Here is a 5564-nt window from a genome sequence, read left to right as displayed (position 1 = left end):
AGAATGTCAGGGCTTGGAGGGGCCTTAGAACAGAGAATGTCAGGGCTGGGAGGAGCCTTAGAACATGGAATGTCACAGCTGGGTAGGGCCTTAGAAGAGAGTTTATAAAAGCTGGGAGACTCCTTGGAGTATAAAATGTCAGAGCTAGAAAGGACCTTAGGAGAGAGAATGTTAGAACATAAAGCATAGCCTGTTAGAGCTGAAAGGCTCCTTGGAAATCATCTGATCTAACCTACATGAGGAAACAGGCCCAGAGAGTCATTGGTGCCATTCAGCCTACTGACCACTTTTCCCAACACCTTAGAATCATTGCAAAGTCACTACATTTTATCCCTCCCCAGAGGAAAAAGCAGGAAGCCATGGAAGGAGATCAGGATTTTGAGTCTGAGATTATGTGTTGAAATCCCAGCTCCGACACTAAACATTTGAGCTTGGGTACGTTACTTAGCTGTTGTCCTCAGTTTCCTCATCAGTAGAATGAGGACTAGCTGACCTCGGAGGAAGTTGGGAGATGTGATCACCGAGCCATTATCAGTGATAGCAAAATCTCATGGAAAACAAGGAGATTCCATGAAATTGGCCTCATTTTTTAAAAAGGAAAGAGAGCAGAACCTGCAAACTATAGGCCAGTGAACTTGACTTTGATTCTTGGTAACATCCTAGAAGGTATCATTATAAGATTGGTTCATGGATGTCTAGAAAGGAAAGCAGTGAGTACAGAGAGCTGGCCTGACTTCATCAGGGGCACATTGTGCCAGACTCACCTCAGCAGGATGAGGGGAATGCTGTTGAGGTCCTGGAACCTTGATTTTAGTAAAACTTTAGATAAATATTTCTTGCTTCTCTTGTGGAAAGAATGGAGAAATGTAGATGAGATGATATACAATTAGGTAGATAAAGAACAAATTGGATGGCTGGACTCAAAGCAGAGTTATAAATGGTAAATGGCAGACGTCTCCAGTGGAGTGCCCCAGGGATCTGTGCTCAGGTCTGTGTGATTGAACATTTGTTTTTATTAATGTCTTGGATAAAGGCATAGGTGGTAAGCTCGCCAGATTTGCAGGTGACACATAGCTAGAAGAGATAGCTAATACTGAAAGAGTCTAGACCCTCAAGGCCCCCAGTCTTGGCATATGGAGCAGAGGTTGGAAAACTACAGCCAGTGGGTCAAATTCTGCCCACAGACTTGTGAGTTTAGAATCATTTTTACATTTTTAAATGCAATAAAACTTTATTTTAAGACATAAAAAACATTGTAAAAATGGTTTTTATATTTTTAAATACAATAATTTTGTTGTTTGGCTGTTTCAGTCATGTCTGTCTACACCATTTGGAGTTTTCATGGCAAAGCTACTGACGTCTTTTTCTTCTCAAGCTCATTTTACAGATGAGGAAACTGAGGCAAACAGGATTAAGTGACTTGCCCAGGGTCACACAGCTAAGGAGTGTCAGAAACTGCATTTTAATTCAGGAAGATGAATCTTCTTTACTCCAGGCCTGGCACTCTATCTGTTAAGTGCCCCCCAATACAACAACAGTAACACCAACAATAATAACTTAAATACCACTGAGACTAAAAGCTGGAAGGTAGGACTAAGATAGATTAGCCAGCAAGGCCACGGTGCTGCCACCTTCATCTGTCTGAGAGCTGCTGGTCATGGGATCAGAGATTTAAGGCTGGGAGGGGCCTTAGAGTTATTGAACCCAACCCCCTCATTTAACAATCGAGGAAACTGAAGTGACTTGCTCAGGGTCTCAAAGCCAGCCCTGGAGGCCTAGAGTCTGTTCTAGCTGTCGAGAAAATGAGTGTGACTTGGCCGAAGTCTGAAGTAATCACTGATCTTATCTATTAGTTATGTTACTCGTCAACATCAGAAATTTAGTTCAGTTTAGATCTCTGGTTTTATTTATGTGTTTATAATTCATTATTTTATATATATATATATATCCTTATGTAATTATATTTGTTCTTTCAAAAAACATTTATTAAGTACCTACTAAGTATAGGAAATGCTGGGACCGGAACAACAAAGAGAAAGCCCAGGGGATTATGTTCTACTGGGGGGAGGTGGAGATTGGGGGGGTAGCAAATAAATATTTATTTATAAGTGGCAAGAAATAACAAATAAATCAAAACCCAATGAGTCCAGTATCCAATAGAAATAATAACATTAATATAAAAAATAGAAAATAAACAGGACCCCAAAAAGTCAGTCAACATAAAATGCATATAAAGTCATGCTCTGTAGCCCTTGGCTGAAGCAAAATGCTTTTTTGTTGGGATTTCTTGATGACTTGCCAGATTATCTGAACTCTGGGACAATGTGTTGTAAGGGAAAGAGTGGTTGGTTTGGAATCAGACAACCTGATTTTGGTAGTAACTATCCATGTAACCATAAGCAACAATAATAATGATAGTAGTAGTAGTGGGAGGGGGAGGGGGAGGGGAAGAGGAGGAGGAGGAGGAGGAGGAGGAGAAGAACAAGCTGCTATGGGCCAGGTATTGCTCTAAGTACTTTGCAAAAATTATCTCATTTGGTTCTCACAACAGCCCTAGGAGGCAGGCATTGTTATTATCCCCATTTTACAGTTGAAGAAACTGAGGCAAACAGAACTTAAATGACTTGCCCAAGGTCACACAGCTAGGATGTGTTGGAGGCCAGATTTGAACTCAGATCTTCCTGCCTCCCGGAAATCTCTGTGTCACCCAATTACCTCTGCAGCTATGTGACTTTTCCTCAAGGGACTCAGTTTCCTTTCATGTAAAATGAGAGGGTTGAACTGGATACCTTCTTCTAGCTCAAAGATCTGTGATTCTCTGATCCCACATCTTCAGGGAGTGCCCTGAGTTCTACAAGCATCAGAGTTCCAGAATAAGAGAGGAGAGTTGGGGGTACAGAGCCAAGTATCTAAGATAATATTTCTTGGGCTGTTTTGTCTGATGTGACCCTGCCTCGCCTCCTCCCTCCTCCCACCAGAGAGAGGTACCCCTCCCTTCTCAGTTTCCCCATCTGTAAAATGGGAATTGATCATTGCAAGACCAACCTCAAAGGACAGTTGTAAGGAAAGTACTTGATAAGCCACAATGTGCTGTAAAAATGTGAGAGGTTAATAACATCGAAAGAAACAATTTATTAAGACAATTGTAGTAACGATGATCGTTTTTGTTGATAAGAAGAAAGAAAAACAAGAACTCTATGGGGACTGGATGAAATACAGAGTCTTCCACATCCTGCTCCTTCACTTGGCCCAAGGATGCTTTCAGAAGGGGAGGCTATATCCCAATACTTTTATTCAGCTGCAAAAAGTAGTATTTGATCTTCCTAGGAAATAGTCTATAGAGCATTAAACATTAAAGAATAATAGGAGAGTGAATTGTCCACAGACCTGTTATATCTGTAATTCAACAACAATAACAACAAATAATAATATAAATAATTAATAGATGAGAATATAAAATGGTTGATAATATAATAAATAATAATAATAATTGCATTTATATAGCCCTTACTAAGTGGAAAGCACTGTGCTAAGTGCATTGTAAATATTATTTCATTTGATTTCACAATGACCCTTAGAAGTGGGTGCTAGTATGACCCCCATTTTACAGATGAAGAAACAGAGGCAAACAGAGGTCAAGTGACTTACCCAGGGTCACACAGCTAGTAAGTGTCTGAAGTTGGATTTGAATTCAGGTCTTCCTGACTCCAGGCACAGCACTCTATCTACTACACCATCTAAAAAGAAAAGAAAAAACAAGATGATGATGATGATGATGATGATGATGATGATGATGATGATGATGATGATGATGATGATGATGATGATGATGATGGTGATGATGATGATGATGATGATGAAGACAGACCCCAGGCCTCACCCAGCTCTGTCCAAGACAGTCACTGGTCCCCTGGCATAGAGCATTAGTTTACCTGAGCCCTCATTATTCTGCTGGGATCTTGTCAGCATTCTGAAGCTACAGAGGATGTGGGTGGGCTTTCCCTAGAGAATGAGATATTGAAATATTTTGCTCCAGCCCTGAAGTAGGCATTGGCTTGACGACGAATTGTGAATAACAGGTTTCCTAGCCGACATCTGCAGATGACCCCCTGTGAGCCAGGCTCATAGTGGGTGCTTCATAAATAATCTGTGATTGTTTGTCGATTGTGGCCAGACCCAGAGTTCAGCCCAAGAACTTCCTGACCCCAATTTAGTCAAGGCTCGGAACAGATGGAAAGGAAGGGTAGGAGCCGAACAACAGCTCCAGGCCGCTGGGTGCTGGGGAGTCCAGCCAAGCCCCAGCTTCAGGAGGTGGGCGTTCAGACGTCTGCCACACTCGTCTGTAGAAACAGGACCATGTGGCCAGGGAAGAAGCAGCGTTCTCAGGAAACATAAGATTTCATGTCACTTTCCTCACTTTCCGCAAATGCCTTTGCACTGGCTGCTCTGGGGTGTGAAACCCCCTACGCTGTGGGAGAAGCCAGCCTGCCGTACCAGCTGACTAGCTACTTCCCCTTCTCATCCTGCCCTCATCCAACCTCTGTGAATCTTTGGGCCCCTGCTGGGGACTAGTCCCCTCCTCATCTCTGCCTCTTTAGAGAATTCCAGCTCTAGAATGGGAAGCTATCCCAGAGGCCATCTGGTCTAGTCCACTGATTATACAGATGAGGAAACTGAGGCCCAGGAAAGCAAAGTGATTAATTAAATTAATTAGAGGACCCCAGAGGCCATCTAGTCTAGTCTACTGATTGTACAGATAAGGATACTGAGGCCCAGGAAATTAAAGTGATTAATTAAATTAATTAGAGGACCCCAGAGGCCATCTAGTCTAGTCTACTGATTGTACAGATGAGGATACTGAGGCCCAGGAAATTAAAGTGATTAATTTAGGACCCCAGAGGCCATCTAATCTAGTCCCCAGTTGAGGAGGCTCATGCTTAAGGGAGATCAGAGAATCCTAGAGTTGAGCCTGGAAGAAATTGTTGGACTCATCTAGTCAAACTTCTTCATTTTACAGTTGGGGAAACTGAGGCCAAGTAGGATCAGAACTCTAGAGCCATCTCATCCAGTCGCTTCTTTCTTCACCATACCGCGTCTCTCCTGGGTCCTATTTTGTCTCTGAATAATCAGCCTCCAGAATGATGTCTGGCACATAATAGGCCCTGAAATTATTATTGCATCGGTACTAGACTTCCTATGCTTAGAGACTCATAGACCTAGGGGCTGAAAAGGATCTCAGAGGTCACCAAGTCCCCAGATTCCAGATGAGGAAACTGAGGCTAAGAGATGTGAGTAATTTATTCAAGGACAAAGAGGCAGCAAAGAGCTGAGTCCAGATTTTAACCCAGGCCATCTGCCTTCAAATCCAACACTGCTTGTTTCCTATCTCTGTGTGATTATCAACAAATCATTTTTCCTCTGTAAGTTTCCATTTCCTTTGCCTATAAAATGAGAAAATTCTGTAGAAAACTGGTGGGCTACAGGTATGACATGAGACATACACCATCAGATTCTGTAGAAAGGTGGTGGGCTACAGGTATGACATGAGACATACACCATCAGAT

At 42.3% G+C, this 5564-nt stretch overlaps 1 protein-coding gene across 2 annotated transcripts in view; it reads left to right on the top strand.

The window, feature by feature from the left end:
• Positions 1-5564, top strand: part of RNFT2 (ring finger protein, transmembrane 2) — a 95211-nt gene that overhangs the window by 34491 nt on the left and 55156 nt on the right. The window lies entirely within an intron of this gene.

Source organism: Petaurus breviceps, unplaced genomic scaffold (assembly GCF_028583685.1).
Source record: "Petaurus breviceps papuanus isolate PSGF00001 unplaced genomic scaffold, PetGlider_PUasm1.0 99, whole genome shotgun sequence".
Taxonomy (NCBI): domain Eukaryota; kingdom Metazoa; phylum Chordata; class Mammalia; order Diprotodontia; family Petauridae; genus Petaurus; species Petaurus breviceps.
The sequence above is the reverse complement of the archived record's forward strand: the minus strand, read 5'-3'. Positions and strand labels throughout refer to the sequence as shown.